We start from the raw sequence: 24,616 nt of genomic DNA on the forward strand, positions 1-24,616 counted from the left end.
GTCGGAGAGAAGGCTTTGGTTTCTTTGACCATGGGATGGTGTTCCATGAAGGAGGAGTGCTGGGTAGAGACGGGCTCCATCTTACGAAGAGAGGGAAGAGCATCTTTGCCAGCAGGCTGGCTAACCTAGTGAGGAGGGCTTTAAACTAGGTTCACCGGGGGAAGGAGACCAAAGCCCTGAGGTAAGTGGGAAAGCGGGATACCAGGAGGAAGCACAGGCAGGAATGTCTGTGAGGGGAGGGCTCCTGCCTCATACTGGCAATGAGGGGCGATCAACAGGTTATCTCAAGTGCTTATATACAAATGCACAAAGCCTTGGAAACAAGCAGGGAGAACTGGAGGTCCTGGTGATGTCAAGGAACTATGACGTGATCGGAATAACAGAGACTTGGTGGGATAACTCATATGACTGGAGTACTGTCATGGATGGTTATAAACTGTTCAGGAAGGACAGGCAGGGCAGAAAAGGTGGGGGAGTAGCACTGTATGTAAGGGAGCAGTATGACTGCTCAGAGCTCCGGTACGAAACTGCAGAAAAACCTGAGTGTCTCTGGATTAAGTTTAGAAGTGTGTGCAACAAGAGTGATGTAGTGGTGGGAGTCTGCTATAGACCACCGGACCAGGGGGATGAGGTGGATGAGGCTTTCTTCCGGCAGCTCACGGAAGCTACTAGATCACATGCCCTGATTCTCATGGGTGACTTTAATTTTCCTGATATCTGCTGGGGGAGCAATACAGCGGTGCATAGACAATCCAGGAAGTTTTTGGAAAGCGTAGGGGACAATTTCCTGGCGCAAGTGCTAGAGGAGCCAACTAGGGGGGGTGCTTTTCTTGACCTGCTGCTCACAAACCGGGTAGAATTAGTGGGGGAAGCAAAAGTGGATGGGAATCTGGGAGGCAGTGACCATGAGTTGGTTGAGTTCAGGATCCTGACGCAGGGAACAAAGGTAAGCAGCAGGATACGGACCCTGGACTTCAGGAAAGCACACTTCGACTCCCTCAGGGAACGGATGGCCAGGATCCCCTGGGGGACTAACTTGAAGGGGAAAGGAGTCCAGGAGAGCTGGCTGTATTTCAAGGAATCCCTGTTGAGGTTACAGGGACAAACCATCCCGATGAGTCGAAAGAATAGTAAATATGGCAGGCGACCAACTTGGCTTAACGGTGAAATCCTAGTGGATCTTAAACATAAAAAAGAAGCTTACAAGAAGTGGAAGGTTGGACATATGACCAGGGAAGAGTATAAAAATATTGCTCGGGCATGTAGGAATGTTATCAGGAGGGCCAAATCGCACCTGGAGCTGCAGCTAGCCAGAGATGTCAAGAGTAACAAGAAGGGTTTCTTCAGGTATGTTGGCAACAAGAAGAAAGCCAAGGAATGTGTGGGCCCCTTACTGAATGAGGGAGGCAACCTAGTGACAGAGGATGTGGAAAAAGCTAATGTACTCAATGCTTTTTTTGCCTCTGTTTTCACTAACAAGGTCAGCTCCCAGACTGCTGCGCTGGGCATCACAAAATGGGGAAGAGATTGCCATCCCTCTGTAGAGATAGAGGTGGTTAGGGACTATTTAGAAAAGCTGGACGTGCACAAGTCCATGGGGCCGGACGAGTTGCATCCGAGAGTGCTGAAGGAATTGGCGGCTGTGATTGCAGAGCCATTGGCCATTATCTTTGAAAACTCGTGGCGAACGGGGGAAGTCCCGGGTGACTGGAAAAAGGCTAATGTAGTGCCCATCTTTAAAAAAGGGAAGAAGGAGGATCCTGGGAACTACAGGCCAGTCAGCCTCACCTCAGTCCCTGGAAAAATCATGGAGCAGGTCCTCAAAGAATCAATCCTGAAGCACTTGCATGAGAGGAAAGTGATCAGGAACAGCCAGCATGGATTCACCAAGGGAAGGTCATGCCTGACTAATCTAATCGCCTTTTATGATGAGATTACTGGTTCTGTGGATGAAGGGAAAGCAGTGGATGTATTGTTTCTTGACTTTAGCAAAGCTTTTGACACGGTCTCCCACAGTATTCTTGTCAGCAAGTTAAGGAAGTATGGGCTGGATGAATGCACTATAAGGTGGGTAGAAAGCTGGCGAAATTGTCGGGCTCAACGGGTAGTGATCAATGGCTCCATGTCTAGTTGGCAGCCGGTATCAAGTGGAGTGCCCCAGGGGTCGGTCCTGGGGCCGGTTTTATTCAATATCTTCATAAATGATCTGGAGGATGGTGTGGATTGCACTCTCAGCAAATTTGCGGATGATACTAAACTGGGAGGAGTGGTAGATACGCTGGAGGGGAGGGATAGGATACAGAAGGACCTAGACCAATTGGAAGATTGGGCCAAAAGGAATCTGATGAGGTTCAATAAGGATAAGTGCAGGGTCCTGCACTTAGGACGGAAGAACCCAATGCACAGCTACAGACTAGGGACCGAATGGCTAGGCAGCAGTTCTGCAGAAAAGGACCTAGGGGTGACAGTGGACGAGAAGCTGGATATGAGTCAGCAGTGTGCCCTTGTTGCCAAGAAGGCCAATGGCATTTTGGGATGTATAAGTAGGGGCATAGCGAGCAGATCGAGGGACGTGATCGGTCCCCTCTATTCGACATTGGTGAGGCCTCATCTGGAGTACTGTGTCCAGTTTTGGGCCCCACACTACAAGAAGGATGTGGATAAATTGGAGAGAGTCCAGCGAAGGGCAACAAAAATGATTAGGGGACTGGAACACATGAGTTATGAGGAGAGGCTGAGGGAGCTGGGATTGTTTAGCCTGCAGAAGAGAAGAATGAGGGGGGATTTGATAGCTGTTTTCAACTACCTGAAAGGGGGTTCCAAAGAGGATGGCTCTAGACTGTTCTCAATGGTAGCAGATGACAGAACGAGGAGTAATGGTCTCAAGTTGCAGTGGGGGAGGTTTAGATTGGATATTAGGAAAAACTTTTTCACTAAGAGGGTGGTGAAACACTGGAATGCGTTACCTAGGGAGGTGGTAGAATCTCCTTCCTTAGAGGTTTTTAAGGTCAGGCTTGACAAAGCCCTGGCTGGGATGATTTAACTGGGAATTGGTCCTGCTTTGAGCAGGGGGTTGGACTAGGTGACCTTCTGGGGTCCCTTCCAACCCTGATATTCTATGATTCTATGAAATCAACAAATGCGCCGCGACTCCCACTCATCCTCTGCCTCTGGCAGCCCAGTGAGACTGCTGCCCAAGGACTCTTCCCCAAGGGGTCCCTCCATCTTCCCAGTGGATGCCCCCCTTCACTGGCCCTCCGCTTTCCTCAGCTGTGGGAGGGCCACTGGTCTGCCCTCTAGGATGCATCCACACTGCAGCTGGGAGGGGTCTGGCCCAGCTCAGGGAGAGGGACCCAGGCTAGCCTGACTTCAGGACTGGGCAAACTGGTTGAAACTATAGTAAAGAACAGAATTGTCAGACACAGAGATGAACATAATTTGTTGGGGAAGAGTCAACTTGGTCTTAGTAAAGGGAAATCGTGCCTCATGAATCTCCTAGAATTCTTTGAGGGGGTCAACAAGCATGTGGACAAGTGGGACCCAGTGGATGTTGTGTACTTAGATTTTCAGAAAGCCTCTAAAAAGGTCCCTCACCAAAGGCTCTTAAGCAAAGTAAGCTGTCATGGGATAAGAGGGAAGGGTCTCTCATGGGTCGGTAACTGGTTACAAGATAGGAAGCAAAGGGTAGGAAGAAATGGTCAGTTTTCAGAATAGGGAGAGGTAAATAGTGGTGTCCCCAGGGATCTGCACTGGGCCCAGTCCTATTCAACGTATTCATAAACGATCTGGAAAAAGGGGTAAACAATGAGGTGGCAAAATTAGGACTGAAAAGATCATGTTGCCTCAATATAAATCCATGGGACGCCCACAGCTTGAACACTGCGTGTGGATGTGGTCGCCCCGTCTCAAAAAAGATCTACTGGAATTGGAAAAGGCTCAGAAAAGGGCAATAAAAATGATGAGGGGGACGGAAAGCCTTCCGTATGAGGAGAGATTAATAAGAGTGGGACTCTTCAGCTTGGAAAAGAGACGACTAAGGGGGGATAGGAGAGAGGTCTATAAAAGGTTGAAGGGTGTGGAGGAAGTAAATAAGGAAGTGTTATTTACTCCTCCTAACAAAAGAACTAGGGGCCACCAAATGAAATTAACAGGCTGCAGGTCTAAAACAAACAAAAGGAAGTATTTCTTCACACAACGCAGAGTCAACCTGTGGAACTGGTTGTCAGGGGATGTGGTGAAGGCCAAGACCATAACTGTGTTCAAAGAAGAACTAGATAAATTCATGGAGGATAGGTCCATCAGTGGCGATTAGCCAGGATGGGCAGGGATGGTGGCCCTAGCCTCTGTTTGCCAGGAGCTGGGAATGGGCGACAGGGGATGGATCACTTGATGATTCCCTGTTCTGTTCATTCCCTCTGGGGCACCTTTCATTGGCCTCCGTCGGAAGACAGGATACTGGGCTAGATGGACCTTTGGTCTGACCCAGTAGGGCCATTCTTACATTCTTATGCTCGAGTGTGGATAGCAGTGTGGCCACGTGCATGGGGAGAGGCGTGACAGGACTCCCTGTGTGGAGCCCCACCATGCCTCAGTTTCCCGGGTCCCACAGGGCTGTTGCACAGACCTAGTCATTAAGGTTTGTGATGCCCTCAGATCCCGTGGCGAGAACTCCGCAGAGAGGCCCAGGAGGTGTCATTAATCATTCAGCGCAGCGCAGGCTTGGAACAGCGGGTGGGAAATACGGCCTGGGGTAGTGCCCCACTGAGAAGAAAAAGACGTATTGACCGAGGCAGGGCTGCGGTGGAGAACACACAGTGGGTGATCGTGAATCAAAGGCTGGAGCACAATGCAAATGCGCCGGGGGATTGGATTAAGCTTGTACTGGCAACGTGTGTTCTGGCATTTCCTGACTTCTCAGAGCTTCAGTGTGCAACCTCCATGGTGTGCTTGGAATGTAGATTTTTGGATTGCAGATTTTATATTTGGAATGTAGATTTTTATTGCAGATTTTATATTTACACACACACACACATACACAGAGAGCCAAGCAAATTCTTATGTGGCTAATGCATCTAACAGCGCCCCAGTTTCCTGCGGACGAGCCCAGCAATGGGCAACCTGTACTTAACAACACACCGGGGGCTTTTATTTCGGATCCTGATTTATTCAGTGAATTTGCTAATGCACAGAGAGATTCCAGCCAGCCGTGAGGTACCAGGACAGATGCACACCCATATTCTGGGCAGACTCTTGGTTACGCAGCGGCCCCCCTGCATCGCCCCGGCAGCGCGGGGGGGCCTCGGAGGGGGCGCTGCTGGGAATTCAGGCCTTTCCTCACAGGCACCAGGTGCCGTGAGGCCCATGCAGGGCAGGGGGTCAGGAGAGCAGCTTCCCCAGCAGCAGCCCAGTCAGGCCAGGCAGGTAGAGGGCAAAGGAGAATTTCCCCAGAGCCGGGCTGGCTCCGCTGGGAGCAGGGCTGGTGGGTGTTTTCTCCGCCGGAGCGTCGGTTGCCCGTGAACACAGGTATATGTAGGGTCCTGACGCCAGGAATGTTCCAGGTTTAATGTCCTGAGCAGACGCAGTAGCACAGCCTTTCGCTTCAAATGGCGAAGAAGATGGACCTGAGGGAGGAAACCAGGTTGTTATGAGGCGGGGGCAGCTCTGGTTCCTTCTCTGCCCCCAGAACCTCTGTCTCCACCATCCAGCGGTTCCCGCCTCTGCCCCCCGGTCCCACCCTCCCGGTGCTCTCCCTGCGCTCGCTGTAACCGGCCACGGCAGGCCAGGCGTCTGGTCCCCTCTTGCCTGCCCCGCGCCCCTTTCTGCAGCTCCACAAGAGACTGAAGCTGGAGTTTGGATCCCAGCTGATCACCGGGGGCGGCTCCTTCCCCAGCGCGCGGCCCCCCGGGGAACACGCCCGGCTCTCAGCGTCCCCGGCAGCCCCAACCGCTCGGTTCAGTTATTTTATAAACACCCCAAAGCGCTGGGAGTCCTGAACACACACGGAGAACAGGAGCTTCTGCACTGAGCAATGGCTTCGCTCCACCTTAAACATACAGGGAGTGGGGTCTAGTGGTCAGAGCAGTGGGGGCTGGGAGCCAGGACTCCTGGGTTCTCTCCCCAGCTCGGCATCACTGACATAACAACCCTTCCCATGGCAAGAGACACGTTGTCGTAACTCCAGGAGCCGGGCGGCATCACTGAGCCGGGGGAGCTGGTGAGGAAGGGAAAACTTCCAAGTTCCTCTCTCCTTCCCTCTGGCCAAAACCCCCCTTGGCCGCCCCCACCCGCCCAAGGGCCCAGCACAGACTCTAGGTTTCACCAGTTCTCTGGGGAGTTCCCGAGGCCTGAGATTCCCGGGGGAGCTCCCGCACTGTCCCCAGCTGGCAGCATTTGCCGTTCGGTATCTCCCCAGTGAAACCGATGCGATGGGTCTCGTCCCCTGCACAAGGGGCGATTGTGCTGTTCCAGGTATCGGACTTCAGATCAAAGCAGATGGGGCACTGCAGCCTGTTCCTGGTGGCACTCCCTTTGGGCACTGAGAGACATAGTTACAGGTGGATTAAACCTCATTCAAACGGGCGGGTGCGCCCGCTGCCCTGCTTTGCTCGGCCCTGCGAAGGCCCCACCCCAGCCCGTGGGCACGGCGACCTCTGAACCTGACTGCCGATCAATTTCAGAATTTCTGGGCATTTTCTAGGCCCCCAGGGCCAGAAGCCTGCTCCTCTTTGGGAGAAATCAGAAACAACCCCCCACCATCTGATCAGCCCAGCCACCTCTGCGATTGTCTCAGATCAAACACCGGGTCGACGGCCCCCAGTGACTTCCCATCTCCGCTCTGCCCAGCGTCCCCGGGGGTGTAACACGGTAACACCCGCAATGACCAATCTCCCAAACAGAAAGAAGGAGGATGGTGGGGGCAGGGGGCATGGGGGTGAAGGGTATATACACAGACCTGGGTGGGGGACGGGATGGGGGAAGAGGGGCATGGGGGTGCTCTGAATCCCTGGCAAGGTGGGGGAGATTGCCATAAAAAGTGTCTCCAAGGAATTCCCAGACTTTATTGGATGATCTGTGCCCGGCTGTGTTATTTTCCCAACCGATCCCCGGGTGGCTGAAATCCCCCGTCACCACCACGGTCTGGGCTTTTCAAGATTTTGTGGTTTAAGAAAAGCCTCACCCACCTCTACTTCCTGGTTAGCTGGTCTGTCGCCGACCCTACCGTGGCGTCCCCCCCCCCGCCCCCGCTTGTTACCCCTTTTATCCCGACCCGGAGACTTTAGACATGTCTGTCTCCTATTCCCAACCCAGCCTCCAAGCAGGTGCCGACACCTTGGCTATACCAGGCAACCCCTCCTCCCTTTGTCCCTGCCTGCCCGGAGCAAGCCGTGCCCCTCGGGGCCGATATCCCAGCCGTGTGTGTTCTCCCCCCACATCTCTGTGACGCCGGCGATGTCCCAGCTGTGATCACTCACTCATTCAAAAGCTGAAAGCGATGGGAAATCCAGTCGTTTTGGGAAATGGCCAAACAGGAGGTTTTGAATTTTTCGCACCAGGACCCACAGGGATAAACTGGCCAGCGATAAACAGCCCTGGGGCTCTGAACCAGGTTTCCAGCCACCAGAAGAGGGAGCTTCTGGAAGGGTTTCCCAACTGGAGGAGGGGAGACGCAAAGCCCCCAACGAGTTTGCAGGTCGATCTTGACAGGGGTATGAACAAGGTCCTACTTGAATTGTGGGATGATTGTCAAAAAATTGCGTCTTGAGTTGCGGACAAGCCATGGAAAATTGTGGAGAAGTCATAACAGACCTTATTATTTGCGATAATAAAATCCACGATGACTTTTCTGTGATTTTCCACTGTCGACTGCCTGGGGCTGAGGGCGGGGGCCAAGGGCTGAGAGCAGGGGCATTTGCTGTCAGCCCTGAGGTGGCCAGGGCTCCCACTGTCAGCCCCATGCACGATGGGGGCTTCCACTGCCAAATTTGTGGTGGAAGCCTAATGTTGCAGAATCTGCCATTTCTGCAGTAATATTGCAAGTTATGTACGGTGTTCTTTACGAAGGTTTAGATGGAAGCATATCCTGGCTGCTTGCTACTGCTTCTCTCAGATGTAGCCCTCGCCCTTCTGATTTCAAATACATTTTAAAATAGGCCCCAACTGTTCTCCCCACCCGGCTTGGAGACCCGCCAGCTACAGGTATTTCAATGGACGACAGAAATGACATTCGAGTAAATGGACGCGTAGGGCAATAAAGGGGAGAAATGGTCACAAATACAATCGTGCCGGGGGTTTCTCCACATGTGCAATTCGACTGCGGCAAGTGGGGGGGTCTAAGGGTCCGCTGGGGTGTGAATCTACCCTGCGCCTGTCCACGTGCACCCTGCTGACGCGTGTGAACTGTTCGTTACTGTGCTTTGAGCTCGTCCCCTTTCAAGGCGCTCTAATGACCTGTCCACGTGCACCAGCAGGGGGCGCACAGATGGATTCACACCCCAGCTCACCGCCGTCTAATTGTTTGGGTGAACAAGCCCTTAAACAGGGATGGTAAAAACAGATCCCCATGTACCGTCCAGTACAGCCGAGTTACAGTTATCTGTGTCATTGCATCAGCTGGTGTTGATCCTCAGAAACGTGCCATTCCTGCCAGTAAAAGTGATGGGGGATTTTATGCCACTGTTCTAGTCATCTATACATTCTTTGTAGAAGTCAGTGGTCGGTGTCTCACCTGTTTTAAAGAGAGAAAACAAAGAACAGAACTGAGAGGCTGGGGGGGGGGCCTTGAGTAGGATCAGGGAGGTTATTTTACATCTGCTTTTGGCCCTGGGGTGACACTGCTGGGATCCTGGGCCCAGTCCTGGGCCCCATGATTCAGGAATGAAGTTGGTCGGGGGTCAGAGAAGAGCCACGAGGATGATTGAATGGTTAGAAAACCTGCCTTAGCGTGAGCTCAAAGCTTGTATCCACTGTGGATAGTAGGGGGCTGTGTGTGTGTGTAAGCAGGGGGCGGTGGGAGTCAGGGCCAAACCTGGGTTACAGCCCACATTAACTCTGCAGTGAAGAGAAACCCTGAGTGGGTGCAGGTTTGAATAAACCCATTTGTGACTGTCCTGGGAAAATTACCTGAGTGTGGTCAGAGAGAGAGCGAGAGCTGGGTGCATGGAGATAGATAGATAGATGGGGTCTGTGGGGATAGATAGATAGACAGAGGGGGTGGATGGGGATGGATGGATAGATAGAGGGGATGGATGGGGATGGATGGGGATGGATAGATAGATAGATAGATAGATAGATAGATAGATAGATAGATAGATTAGATAGAGGGGGTGTGTGGGGATAGATAGATAGATAGATAGATAGATAGATAGATTAGATATTATGTTAAAGCTGATGGTATCCTATGCATCCTTCTGTGATGGGGTGTACCTACCCTGCACCGGCCCCGAAAGGGTTAACTCTGCTTTTCAGGCTGAGGAAGCCCCGCCCCTCCGACTCTGCTGCACATGCTCAGCCTGGAGGCAGGGTATAAAAGGAAGCAGCCCAGCTCAGTCTGGGCAGGCTGCTGAAGGGGGAGGATGCGGACAGCAGGCTCTCTCCAGGGAGCTGCTACTGGCTTCACTTGCAGAGCCACGGCATGCAGAGCTCTAGACGGGCTCCAGGCTGCCTGACGAGCCCGCAGAAGAGATCGCGCTGGCAGGAGCTTCGCCACTTGAGGACCCCCGAGACCCGGGAGAATCGTGGAGCCTCGTCAAGGGAGAAAGGGTCGGAAGCAGTCCAGGGGACTTAGACTTTCCTCCAGTGAGTGAACTGGGGAACCAGTCAGCGTGTTTCGGGGGCATCTCCGCTGACTCGGTGGTGGGCACCCGCTCCGCTGCCTGGGCCCTGGGCTGGGGGTCGGAGGAGCAGGGAGGGCCTAAGTCCCCCTACCCATAGGCCACACACCACTAAGTGGTGCCCCACTTCCCCGACGGGCCAATCAGCCATGCAATCCCACAGAGATGGGTCACTTTATTGACTCTGGCCACTAAGCCGCATTACCACGTTTTACAGTCAGGGTCATGAACACAGGACCTAACGGGCTGCTATTCAGTTTTTTCCCTTCTTCTCACCCTACGTGATCCTGCACAGGAGATGGAGTGTACCTACCCCCTTCTTACAGGGTAAATGGAGTGACACCTTTTTACAGGGTAAATGGAAGGAACCATTAAATCTCTTTAATTCAATGGAAGCATGAACAAAAACGGGTCTGTAACTAAAGTTTTCGAAGAGCTCAGGGAGTTGAACTTGGAGAAGGTTTGGAATCTCTTTAAGTCAAAGGGGCAAAAATTATCTTGAGTTTGCATCCCAAGCAAGCAGAATAAACGTGTGCGGCCGGGCTCCAGACCTGAGTAGGTGACTAACCACTTCCTACAAGATTTTGGGAGCAAGGTGACTGTCTACAAGGGATCTCATCACCGATTTCTCTTTTTTAACATGATCAGAAAGTACATTTCCACCTAAAGTACCTTCACTTGTTGCATCACAGCCGTCCATTGTGGAGGTGAAAACGTAGTGAATAAAATTCAATAAATAAAGCCCAGGGGGTGAAATCCAGGCCCCACTGAAGTCAATGGGAGATTTATAATTTGGGTCCAGGATTCCAAACCTCTGTGTCTTCAGGTCGCCATGTACGACACAGTAACGCTGCCTGAATAAATCAAGTGTCTAGCAACAAATGGATATAAACTGGTGTAGCAGGGTGGCTACCCTGCTCCTAAATAGGAGGGGTTAAAAGCAGCCCTGGGGAGGGCTGGGGATGGCCACGCCCCAATCAGGCCCCAGCTGGCCTGTATCGAAAGGCTGGGAGCCAGAGGCCCAAGGAGTCTCTCTCCGGGCTGGGAGGGTAATGAGAGTGGTGCACTGCTGGGGAAGGAGCAGGCTGAGCAGGGGTGCTCCAGGCTGGCAACTCCCCAGGCTGTAGGCCTGGTCCAAGGCCCATAGAGGTACTGGGAGGCAGAGGAAGGCAATAGGTCCGAACCCCCTTGCCTATGATGAGGCCTTTACACTGCAGTCTGCCCCAGGGCGCAGGGGCTTGGTGATGACTGGCAGTAGCCCAGATGGAGGTAAGGTGGGGATAGTGGGTTGGGGGTTCCCCAGGAAGGGGAGACCCAGAGGCAGAGTGTGGGGGTGCTGCCAGGGGGCAGAACCCAGAGAAAGGGGCACCTGGGTCTGTGAGGGACACGGGGGCCAGAGCTGTGCGGATCACCAGCCTGCAGGGGGCGCTCCGCGCTGGAAAGAGCTAATTCCCCAATGACCAGCAGGAGGCGCTGCAGGGGTGAGTCCGAACCTTTACACTGGCTGTAAACATCAGAGGGGAGCAGTGGGAGCAAAAATCAAACTGGCTTCAAGCCTGAGCTTGATAAGTTTATGAAGGGGATGGGAAGCAAATATCTCTAACGGCTGGTGATGGGACGCTAGCCGGGAAGGGCTCTGAGTTACGGCAGAGAATTCTTTCCCAGGTGTCTGGCTGGTGGGTCTTGCCCCTATGATTCTATGACTCTATGCTCAGGGTCTAACTGATCATCGGATTTGGGGTCAGGCAGGAATTTTCCCCTGGGTCAGATTGGCAGAGACCCTGAGGTTTTTTTGCCTCCTCCTACAGCATGGGGCACGGGTCACTTTCAGGTTTAAACTAGAGTAAATGGTGGATTCTCTGTCACTTGAAGTCTTTAATCCATGATTTGAGAATGTCAGTGACTCAGCCAGAGGTTAGGGGTCTGCTGCAGGAGGCGGTGGGTGAGGTTCTGTGGCCTCCGACGTGCAGGAACTCAGACTAGAAAGATGATCACGATGGTCCTCTCTGGCCCTAAAGTCTACGAGTTCTGCGCCGGGTGACTGTGCTTTGTTGACCACGTGGGGGTTGGCCTGAGCGATGATGAGGGTTGTGACACAGACTGCAGGGTAAGATGGGCCTGGGTTCCCAGCAATGTCACCTACCCAGTGTCGATTCTCCTGCCCCTGAGATGCAGCCTCCTGTAACCTTCGTTGCTGTGCAGGTCTCTTTAGGAGGCTGGCACGTGTCCACCGAGCCAGAGCACTTCTCACATTTCAGGGTTCCTGTTGGAGGAAGAAGAAGAAGAAATGCTTCCTTCTTACTGGGGGTAACAGTGTCACTCTGACACGCCCCTTAACCCCAGTCTTCCCCCTCTGCTCCAAACAAGCCGAGGGGTTAATGGACCCGATTCCCTCTGGGACACTCAGCAATTGCTCAATTTCAGCCCCTGGGCCAGCAGTACACGGGGGTCAGACTGGGGATGGGTGAAGGGGATGGTGCTCTTCCCAAGCTCCGCCCACAGAATAAGCTCCTCCCACCCCAGATGTTGCTCCTGGTGTGCAGGTAATCACAGTACTGGGAGAGTTGCTCGCTTCGCAGCGTGTGTTGGCTGAGTCCATTGCACGGCCCGGGGGTCCTGGCAGCCCCCCATGGTCCTCACAGACTCCTCGGGTGCCCCTTCCATCCCCTTCTATTGCAGGGACGTCATGAAAGCCCCTCCACCTCCTACTTCATGCCAGGATCTCTGTGTGCCCCCCATTTCCCATCCCCCATACCAGGGCCCCCATTCTCTCCCCCCCCATGCCAGGGGCTCTCTGTGCCTCCCATTCCCTATCTGTGGCGAATGGGAAGGATGAAAATTCCCAAGCAAAAAACTTTGTTAAGAAGAAGAAAAGGACATTCATTCTCCATTGTTCCCCAAATTACCATTGATACAAGTGGCATTGACCACAGCACATGGACACTCACAGACCTCTTGGGGACCTGTAAGTGAATGATCTCTGCCCTTTAGTCCTTATGTACAGCGCCCTGCACGCAAGCTGTGTGAGTGCAGCAGCTTCACACCTTTTCTTTTAGAGAGGCGTAGATTTTCAGGCTCTGATGCTGATCTAGTCTGAGCTCTGGCCTAGCCCAATGGCTCTCCCAGCCATTCTGCCATCCAGCCCATATCTGATGGTTCAGCTACAGCCAGTCTTTTATTAGGGCAGCCAATCCCAATGTTCCACCCTGCCTCTTGAGAAGCTGCTGCCAGGGTTAATTCCACCTTGGACTGGTCTAAATTCAAATCCCAGCCATGAGATCTCTTTCTGCCTCTGTTTGCTCGGTTGGAGAGCCCTCTGCTACCAGAAACTGTAGGCCTGATTCCAGGTTACACTCAATCCCCAAGCAGTGTAATTTAGTCCTATATTTAGTCCCCTTCATGCTGCCAAAGCAGTGCAGAAGGGCCTTCATGGGAATAAGAATTCAGGGCAGTGTCCAGTCACGGTGTCCCTCAGGCCTGGTCTACACTAAACAGGTTGATTTCGCTATGGCACTCGGAGGGAATCCACACCCTGAGCACCACAGTGAGGCCAACCCAACCCCTGGAGTAGATGCAGGTCGACAGACGAATGCTTTCCGGGGGTTGGCTACCATCACTTGGGGAGGTGAGTTCCTAGAGGGATGTTTCCATTGGGGCAGGCGGTATCTTCACTATGGGGCTCTGCCAGCCCACCTACAGCGCTGGGACATGACAGCAGCCATAGTGTAGACAGGGTCCTGTACCCCACACAGAGCTAATCCCCCCTTCCTGCACATGCTGCATATTCCCCTGACTGGGGGTCCAGGGGTATAAAGGGTCCAAGCCCAGGTGGGGTTAGATGGCCACAGCAGTGGGTGACTCACCTTGTGCACTCGTTGTAGCTAGGAGAGCAGGGAGAAGGCAGAGGAGGAAGGAAACCGTCCTAGTGCTGGGAGGCCCACGGGGCTGGGCTCAGAGCCGAACGGGGCCTTCTCCCGGCTGACACAGCAAGCTCTGCCGGGGGGAAGAGGAGAGAGTCAAGACCAAAATGAGGCGGGAAAGGGACTTCCAGCCCAGATTCAGGGGGGGAAAGCACCAGGAATCAGAGCTGCACAAATAACCGATTTTTTGATTCACTGGCAGTTCTCGAAGATTGGGAAACAAATCGTTCTGGGTTGACCCAATTTCTCGTCCAACTGAAAAGCCGAACGAAAAATGGTTTTCTTTCATTTCCAAGCGTTTGGAAACATTTTAATTTGGCTTAAAAATAAATGGTGCCATCTCTTTTGAAATGGAAAGACATTTTGAGTTGAAAAAATCAAAACGTCTAATTCTGGAAATGTCCAGACAAAACGTCTCCATTTTTTAACGATTTTTTCCCGATGATTTTTTTTTCTGCTGAAGCAATATGGCAAATTTGAGGCAAAGTCACGAAATGTTTCAGTCACCCCAAACCCGCATTTTTCGGTGGAGAAAAGTCAGGGTCAAAAAATTTCTCTCAGCTCTCCCATGCCTAGTAACCACAGAGTGGGCGCTCCAGGGAGGAGCCCGGCGTGGGACTGTTTTTTTTAATCCCACTCCCAGCCACTCCCGCGTTGTTTCTTGCATATCTATTTCACTCCCACCCATAATCATCTTAGATCTCGCAAATCCCACGAGAGAGAGAGAGAGAGTCCCTCGTGCTACTTTCAAACAAAATAGTCTGGTTAATATATTATACATATAAACGGAAGTCAGACATAATTCTTACAGCTAAAAGTATAAAACAAATCTTCCTTAAACCATGTAAAAAGTTATTTAAGTGCTGTTATAATGGACATCAAATCGCTTTCTATCCTTTGCTTAAATTTAAGTAGAAACACTTTTATTTTTAAAAAGCCAACTTGCTTTCTATTGCTGAAATTCTACTGATGACAAGCTGCTGCCCTGTGTTTTCCCGCATATTACCGCAGTCAGCTTTCTTTGCCCACCCAACCCCACCTGCAACAAAGCACTTTTACCTGCTCCTGCTATTATGGCAGCAGGTCCTGTGGGTCCCGTGGGATCCCAGTCCTGCTGCAGAGCTCTAGCCTGGCCCAGGTTTCACTCCCTCATCTGTATTTGCTCCAGGTCTGCACCGTCCCTTGTGACATGGGGCGACCGGCACAGCCTGTGGGGCACCAGGGACAGAGCATCCTGCCGATCTGCAGAGGGGCCCTACAGTGTTTCCACATTATCTCCACCCCCTTGGGCGGCTTCTTCGCTTTCCTCTTCTGCAGCGAGCTGAGGTGTCCATTGATCCTCCTACAGGGACACTCCGGTCCCTTCCCTGGATCAGCCCGGTTCGGTTAGAACCTGTCAGGTCTAGGAATGCTTCAAACCCCATCCTTTACGCCGGTGGCTCTCAGCCAGGAGTACGTGAACCCCTGGAAGTACGCAAAGGTCTTCGGGTACATCAGCTCATCTGGATATTTGCCTAGTTTTACAACAGGCTACATAAAAAGCACCAGCAAAGTCAGTGCAAACTAAACTTTCCTACGGACAATGACGTGTTTCTACTGCTCTATCGACTATACTGAATGTAAGTACAATATTTATATCCCAACCGATTTATTTTATCATGACATGGTAGCAGTGAAAAAGTCAGTCATTTTTCAGTAATAGTGTGGCTATGACACTTTTGTATTTTTATGTCTGATTTTGTAAGCAAATAGTTTTTTAAGTGTGGTGAAACTTGGGGGTGTGCAAGACAAATCAGACTCCGGAAAGGCGTACGATAGTCTGGAAAGGTTGAGAGCCCCTGATTTACACGCTTTGCGGCAGAGCATGAAAGGTTACAAAGAATAATTTAACACAGCATTAAAAACTCTTAACTTCAGCAGCACAGTGGTTCCGTTCACCTCCAAATTCTCTGTGAAACCGAAGAGACGCACTAACCTGTCTAGCACGACCCCTTTCCTCTCTCTATAGTCCAAAGACAGGTTTCAGAGTAACAGCCGTGTTTATTATCATCCACATTGTAAGGAGAGTGATCACTTTAGATAAGCTATTACCAGCAGGAGAGTGGGGTGGGGGGAGGTATTTTTTCATGCTTTGTGTGTATAAAAAGATCTTCTACACTTTCCACAGTATGCATCCGATGAAGTGAGCTGTAGCTCACGAAAGCTCATGCTCAAATAAATTGGTTAGTCTCTAAGGTGCCACAAGTCCTCCTTTTCTTAGTCCAAAGACAGGATCAGATTCATATATACATTGGGAGTAACTGTGAATGACTTACTGAAAGGTAACATGTTATACGACCCTCATGCCTGGGCACTCCCTCTTTAAATACAGTTCAGATTGACCCTTCTCAACCCACTGTGTTTTATAGAAATTGTCTCACGCAGTCTGCTGGCTCATGTAACAGAGATAAGAGGTGGTACTCAGCTCAGTCACAAGGGTAGAGGTGCGACTGTTTGCACATGAGAACTCTTTAGCTACATCCTGAGATGGTGTGGATCGTAGAGCGATGGCAAATTCACAGCAGGTGCGGATCAGGCCCCATTGACTTCAATAGAGCTAGGGCCAATTGACACCAAATGGGGTGGGGGTCCAGTGAAACTATCACAAGGAAACTGAGGATGGCCATGGAGTTGGCTCCATGACAACTGCTCCCCTCCCACTCCCAGAACAGGTTGCTAGCTTCCTTGTTGTTGACTTGTGTAAATATTCACTGGGGACAGATTTTCTTACCCGCCGCATATCAAGGGTGTTGCGTCAAACTGGATCCCAAGAGCACAACCTTGCGCCTGGCTGGGGGAATTTAGTTATAGAATACTGAGCAGAGAAGAGTGTTTCGGCCTTGGTTGCATTCCAGGCCAGTTTTTCTCCCTGAGGTTGTCGAGATGGGTAGGGGGCTTCCAGAGAGAAGCCAGGGTTAGGATCTCCAGGAGCCTAAAGAGAGACCTGAATAGCTCCATGTATAATGTTTTTCATGCTTTAAAAAAGCAATTTTAAAAATGGTAATGTTTTGCTTTAAATACAACATTTCTATACTTTTGAAAAAAAATATCTAGGTGTACTTTCTCTGAAGCCCTTGACCATCAACAGTAGGGTTGATCAAGAAATTTTTTGACATTATTCCTCTGTCTGTATCCGTGTCTGTGTTTACAATATATATGTCATCCCTTTGTCTTCAGCTCAGCCTGTTATATTACACCTTGCGTGCTTGAGTTTTGGTTCAGTAATAAGGATAATAACCTGACTGTTTCATTTTGTGTTCTTAATCAGTATTCCTTCATTTTAAGTGGTTTCAGCATTTGTGTACACGTTTACAGTAGAAGATTTCAAGAGTAGATAAGCTACTTATTGACAGCAGAAGATTTCAAGTGTGGATAGGCTACATAGTGAGCAGATAGATCACTATGAAGAGGAGATTTGAAAGTGGTGCAAGGAAGAGACGGCGAAAACAATTGAGTGAAGCAGCAGCTAAGAGCTCAAAGCCAATAACTTCATTTCTCAAACCACTGGAAAACGCACCTTACCCAGCAAACACTGCTACAGATAATGCAAACGCCGAACTGCAATAGGTGATGTTTCAATGTCAATACCGGATCATGAGGACAGTAGTCAAGAAGGAGATGTGCCAACAGTTAACAGATGCAGCAGACGATCAAGAAACTCAACAGCAACAGGAAGATGTAGATCTTACGCAGCAAGAGCAATTCATGAGTACTACGGGTTTGACTCTGACTGACGTTGGAATTATTGACAAGATCAATGCTGCCCAAATGCAAACTTTTCCTCAGATTAGTTGTTTTGAAATTCCAAGTAACATTCCACAAGATGCTGATAATCATGCTCTCCCTACTCGTCTGCTGACAGAAACTCTTCCAAATGGTGAGACCTGCACAAGAGACTGGTTATGCTGGAGTATGGGAAAAACAATCTCTGTACTGTGCGCCCTGCTTCATTTTGAACAACAGTGCTGCAAATGCACCAGTTCTCTCTGATCACTCAGGATGGAGCATCAACAGAGGTTGGAGGAAGTTGAAAGACCGGATATCATCACATGAGAGTTCAACGTCACACAAAGCCCTGGTCTACACTGGGGTGGGGATCGACCTAAGATACGCAACTTCAGCTATGAGAATTGGTTTCAGAGCAGCAGCCGTGTTAGTCTGTATCCGCAAAAAGAACAGGATGACTTGTAGCATCTTAGAGACTACCAAATTTACTAGAGCATAAGCTTTTGTGGGCTACAGCCCACTTCATCGGATGCATAGAATGGAACATATAGTAAGATAGATAAGTTGGAAGTTACCATACAAACTTGCATCCGATGAAGTGGGCTGGAGCCCACGAAAGCTTATGCTCTAATAAATTTGTTAGTCTCTAAGGTGCCACAAGTCCTCCTGTTCTTCTAGCTACGAGAACAGCATAGCTGAAGTCGATGTATCTTAGGTTGACTTACCTCGCGTCCTCACAGCGCGGGGTCGACTGCCGCTGCTCCCCGTCAACTCTGCTTCTGCCTCTTGCCGTGGTGGAGTACAGGAGTTGACGGCAAAGCGATCGGGGATTGATTTTATCTCATCTACACTAGATGCGATAAATCGATCCCCGATAGATCGATCCGGCAGGTAGTGTAGACATACCCAAAGAAAACTATGTTACATGGAAATCAGCCAGTAGGGCAGCATCAGCTGAAAGTTCAGTTGAGAATATACTCTTGACTGAACTCTCTACAGAAACTAATAACTGGAAAAAAAACTTCTTGAGCGGAACCATGGATGTCATCCTTGTTCTTCCTGAGCAGGGATTGCTTTCTTTGGTTCCAGTCAATGTATTGGTGATCGTTCAAATGGAAGCTTTCAAGGCATAGTTGAGCTCCTCAGCAAATATGACCCACTTTTATGAGAGCATGTTAAATGTGTTTGAGAATCGCAAGAAAGTCCAAAGCACATGCAAGTCCATTGCCTCTCCACACGCAGACAAAACGAGTTTATTGAGCTATGTGGGTCATTCGTACAAACAGCCATTCTTGATGAGATGTGAAATGCCAAGTATTTTTCAATCAGTGTTGATGCCACTCCAGATTATTCTCACAAGGAACAGACTACTATGGTTATTCGATATGTTAAGATTGTAGACAGCTCAAAATTTTCAATTGAAGAAAGGTTTATTTTGTTTGATAATTTCACGAGAAAAACTGGAAAATAAATTGCTGCTCAAGTACTAGCAACTCTAGAAGGTTTTAAGTGAGATTTTCAAGTCTTCATTGGTCCAGCCTAGGACAATGGATCTAATATGGCTGGGAAGTACCAAGGTGGACAAGCAGTTCTGCCTGAGCATAATTCAAACTATTTTCTCCAGCTGTGGAAACCACACACTAAACCTTGTAGGTGTTGACTGGGCTGAATCATGCAAGGAGGCAATTACTTACTTCGGAGCTGTTCAGCAAATGTACAATCTCTTCAGTAGCAGTCCACAAAGGTGGGAAATTCTGAAGCAATCTCTTCCTATTTCACTGCAGGGGATGTCCCAAACTAGATGGTCTGCACGGATTGATGGGGTTCAACCGGTTGCACCGCATTTGAATTCTGTGAGAAAGGCTTTAAATGAGTTTGAATCCCTCAATCTCACTGCAAAGGCTCGAACTGAACTTCAGTCTATTCAGAAGCACATGTCCAAATTTGAAAGCATTCTGATGTCATCTTTGTGGATGAAGCTACTTACAATGATCCACCAAACTAATCTGGGAGTTGAAGCATCCAGTGCTAGACTGGATGTTGAGAGGGATAACACTGAAAGTCTTATCAATGACATTCAACAGATTCGTGAACAAGGGGATGCGATCCTGACTGAGTCCAAATTAGTAGCACAGAATATTGACATTTCTTCTGAGTTCTCCACCAATTGCAACTTACCTACTGAATCCGGTGCCGAGCAGCATTATAGGGTCAATGTCTCTCTTGTCGTCATTGACTCTATTTGTACCCTTTGGGGGTTTCTTTGGCAGTTCATCAGACTGAGTAATGAAGATCTACTTTCTGCAGCTGAACAATTTCAGCAACAGTACAATGAAAAAATCTCAAAAGATCTCAGTGACGAGGTCATCTTCCTCAAACGAATATATTCCACGAACTTTAAATTGGATTGCAAGCCAAAGGAATTGCTTCAAGAAATACTTGAATGTGGACTCTCTGGGGTGTTTCCTAATATCACAATTGCATTGCGTATTTTTGTCAGTTTGTCTCCATCAGTGGCTTCAGGTGAACGCACCTCCAATGTGTTGAAGCAGGTAAAGAACTATCACCATTCAACTATGGGACAAGAGCGTTTGAATGGGCTCACCATGCTTAATGTCAACTGTGAAATTGCACGAAAGCTAGACTTTTTCCTCAATAATTAGTGCATTTGCCCAGAAAAAGGCTAGAAAAGCATTTGTTAAATAAAAAAATATTCAAATTATGTCTCACTCTTTTTTTGGTGCCTTATTTTGTTTTCATGTGTCGTCATTTTTTATTTTTATTATGGCTAGGGGCCTCAAAAGCTCTGAGAGGGCCTGGTCTTTATTTCAGGGGTGATGGTGTCGATGTGGTGTTTACGGACAGGCACGTAATGCGGTTTATCCTAGGGGATGGTGACAAACTCGTTCCTTCCTCGGACGGGGCTGCAGCGTAACAGGGGAATGGAAAAGTCCCCCACAAGCTCTTTTGGTTTTAGATAGTCTCACATGGTCGCCTCTTCTAAAAGGGGCAACAACCGGTTTTATTTTAAAACTGTCTCTGTAAACCATTTTCCATACTGTGGCAGGCGGACTAGTTCCAGAGACCCTCTGCTAGAGGCCTCGCTGTCCTGTATCACCCTGCCCCGGAGTAGAGCAGAGAGAAGTTCTCCAGGCAGCCTAGAGTGGCTGCAGAGGAGCGGCCAATCAGAGGGGCTGACGGATCGACCAATAGGGGGCCAGAAGGGCCAGATAAAAGGCAAGCCACAGAGCAGAGCCTTCAGTGGCTGTGTGAGACCTGACGAGGGAGGAACGGGAGCCTGGCTGGCTGGACGAGCAGCAAGCCACGGGCAGCTCACCGCAGAGAGCTCACCGGGCAGAACCGGGCCCAGGGAAGGCTGCCAAAGACCGGGCGCCTGACTGGCTGGATAGAGCAGCAGCAGGACCATGAAAACGTCAGTGCGGGCTGTGAACGCTCTGGCTGTCACTCTTTATAAACTCAGGGAACACGTCGAGGTAGTGAACGGTGTGGTGGGATGCAAAATATCTCCACAGCCGAGATTTTAAAGTTCTGTTAAATGGCTCCACAACCCCCGCTTTGACTTCATTGTTAGTAACAAAATGGGGAACGCCATTAACGCTGCTTCAACAATCTGCTTGAAGGGTTGTTTAAAAATGCTTTTCCCTGATTGGTTTGTAATTTTTGAGGCATGCAAGCTTCGCTGAAAATAGCCTTAAAGGACATGGATACTTCACTGCCCGTCTTGTCTTTTAGGCCTAAGGCCCAGGCTTATTTAGGCCTAATGTCTGTTGCTGTTAAGATGTACTTAAAATCACTCTCAGACTCCAGAGATTTGGGGGAGGGGGGGTTCCAGCCTAGACCCTCACACTATACCTATTCTAATTGTACGTTTCCCTTATGGATGCCCTAAGGGGGGCTGAAACCCCCTTGGTAGAGGGCGGTGGCGGGAGTCCTTAGAGGGGTCACACAGCCCTCTTTCGGGATGGTCACCTGAACCTGCCCTGATTGGTCAAGTCTTCTCTCAGGGAGGTCCTATGGGCTGAGACCAACCCCACTTAGTAGAGGAGTTCTTAGAGGGGTCACACGCCACCCCTTGCTTCCAGCCATGTGTCCATCTTGACCCCTGAAGTAATACCCCAAGGGGTGAGTCTTATGGTGACAAGTGGGTGGGGCCTGAGGGGGAAAAGGGCAGGTTCAATGTTTGTACTACTTATCTGTCCCCATACACCCCCCTAACTAGTGTGGTTAGATGTTGATAGATGTTTGGTTGCATGTGTGTGTTCCCTCTGTGTGCCGCCCCAGTCCTGCACAGACATCTGGCAGGGCAAACCTCGAGCGAATTGCCCAATGACCACAAGATCCGTTAAGGATGAAGGCACCAGGCCAGGTTTATTGTCGACGAAGTACGGTACTAGTATCCCGCAGACTCTACTGGACCACTAATACAGGTATGCCTGTAACGATGGACCAGCTCAGTGAACAGTGGGACTTTCTGTTCCTCCCTAGACTAGACAAAGACACTCCCTCTGAGATACATCTTTATACCCCGATACAAACAAGTTACGTACTGCCCCTCTGACATAGTTACTGTAGTTACTGTCCCCTGACATGGCTCGTTACTACTCATTACCGTGTACATGTTGGTTTGATTAAAACATCTCTATTACATACTGACCTTATCTTTTAGGAGGGCTCAGTGCATTCCTATTATCCTTGGGGAATGGTTTTGTACCATCTGATATCGGGATCTGTGACTAGCACTTCTTAGGAATGTGTATTTCTGCATTATCAGCCCTGTTCTTGCCAGATTCTTTGAGCAGGTCCTGCCTCATACCAGGCCTCTGATTCAAGGACTTATGTCTTAGGTTCTCTTCCTCCTCCAGCTAGCTAGCTATCCACATATGCCCCCACCATCTATCTATCTATCTAGATCTTCAGGGCAGGACAGTGTCAACATGTCTGTGCAGTGCCTGGCACAACAGGGTTCCTGATCTGGTCAGGGTCTCGGCAGCACCTGGCACGACAGGTCCCTGATCTCTAGGTACTACCCGAGTACGTTTCTTTCTCTCTTACGTGCCAAGGGACCTCAGATCCCTCCGGGCTAGGATAGCACTGAAACGCAACCACCTCTGGGATGGGGGTGAACCCCAGCCTGGGGAATATCCAATGACAGCAACATTTAGGAAACGTGCCCTGGAAGATTAAATATCCTCAGAGAGGAGCCCAGTTGCTTTAACTGAGACAAGGGTGGAAATCGGCAACTGCACTGTGACTCCCACTCATCCTCTGCCAGGGTGGCCCAGCTAGGCTGCTGCCCAAGGACTGTCCCCAGGGGACACCAGCAACCACACACCACACAACAGAACCACTAACCCAGGAACCTATCCTTGCAACAAAGCCCGTTGCCAACTGTGTCCACAGATCTATTCAGGGGACACCATCGTAGGGCCTAATCACATCAGCCACACCATCAGAGGCTCGTTCACCTACACATCCACCAATGTGATCTATGCCATCATGTGCCAGCAATGCCCCTCTGCCATGTACATCGGCCAAACCGGACAGTCTCTACGCAAAAGAATAAATGGACACAAATCAGACGTCAAGAATTATAATATTCAAAAACCAGTCGGAGAACACTGCAATCTCTTTGGTCACTCGATTACAGACCTAAAAGTGGCAATTCTTCAACAAAAAAACTTCAGAACCAGACTCCAACGAGAGACTGCTGAATTGGAATTAATTTGCAAACTGGATACAATTAACTTAGGCTTGAATAAAGACTGGGAGTGGATGGGTCATTACACAAAGTAAAACTATTACCCCATGTTTGTTGCCCCCCCCCGCCCCCCCGCTCTCCTGCTGGTAACTGGTCACCTTTCCTGATCACTCTCCTTACAGTGTGTATGGTAACACCCATTGTTTCATGTTCTCTGTGTATATAAATCTCCCCACTGTATTTTCCACTGAATGCATCCGATGACGTGAGCTGTAGCTCACGGAAGCTTATGCTCAAATAAATTGGTTAGTCTCTAAGGTGCCACAAGTCCTCCTTTTCTTTTTGCGGATACATGGCTAACATGGCTGCTCCTCTGAAACCTCCCCCTTCCCAGCGGCTACCCCCCCACCTCTGGCCCTGCAGCCTTTTCTCTCCCCAGCTGTGGGAGCCTTTGGGGTGTATCCACACTGCACCTGGGAGGGGTCCGGCCCAGCTTCAGGAGAGGGACCCGCCCTAGCTCTGCTCAAGCTGTGGATAGCAGTTTGGCCACGTGCATGGGGAGATGTGTGTCAGGACTCCCTGTGTGGAGTCCCGCCGTACCTCAGTTTCCCGGGTCCCACAGGGCTGTTGCACAGACCAAGTCATCAATGTTTGTGACGCCCTCAGATCCCGTGGCGAGAACTCCGCAGAGAGGCCCAGGAGGTGTCATTAATCATTCAGCGCAGCGCAGGCTTGGAACAGCGGGTGGGAAATACGGCTTGAGGTCCCCCGCACCGGCGAGAACAAAAAGTCGTATTGACCGAGGCAGGGCTGCGGTGGAGAACGTACAGTGTGTGATCGTGGAATCAAAGGCTGGAGCACAATGCAAATGCTCCTGGGACTGAATTAAGCTTGTACTGGTGTAAAGCCATTGTCGGCGGGTAGGACCGAACCTCTGGAGCGAAATGCAGAAGCCTCTACCCGAAGAGCCGAAAGTCAACTGGCTCTTAGCTCAGGCTGTAGAGCAGACTCTTTTGATCTGTCTTTCTAAGTGGTCTCGATGCCACTAGATGGGACAGACACCACAGCCAGGAGGTGTGTGGGTTACACTGGCAATCTGTGTTCTGGCAACGAGCAACCTGAACATAAGAACACACCGGGGGCTTTTATTTCAGCTCCTGATTTATTCAGTGAACTTGCTAGTGCACAGAGAGATTCCAGCCAGCCGTGAGGTACCGGGACAGATGCACCCACCCATACGCTGTGCAGACTCTTGGTTATTGCATCGCCCCAGCAGCACCGAGGATCCTCGGGGGGTGGGGGTGGGGGGGAAATGGTGCCGCTGGGAATTCAGGCCTTTATTCCCAGGCACCAGGTGCCACGTGGCCCGTGCAGGGCGGGGG

The 24,616-nt window shown here is 50.3% G+C and overlaps 1 pseudogene; it reads right to left on the reverse strand.

The window, feature by feature from the left end:
* Positions 1-5,376: 5,376 nt before the first annotated feature.
* Positions 5,377-14,751, reverse strand: LOC140902975 (phospholipase A2 inhibitor and Ly6/PLAUR domain-containing protein-like; annotated as a pseudogene).
* Positions 14,752-24,616: the final 9,865 nt, after the last annotated feature.

This window comes from Lepidochelys kempii, chromosome 24, assembly GCF_965140265.1.
Source record: "Lepidochelys kempii isolate rLepKem1 chromosome 24, rLepKem1.hap2, whole genome shotgun sequence".
Lineage (NCBI taxonomy): Eukaryota > Metazoa > Chordata > Testudines > Cheloniidae > Lepidochelys > Lepidochelys kempii.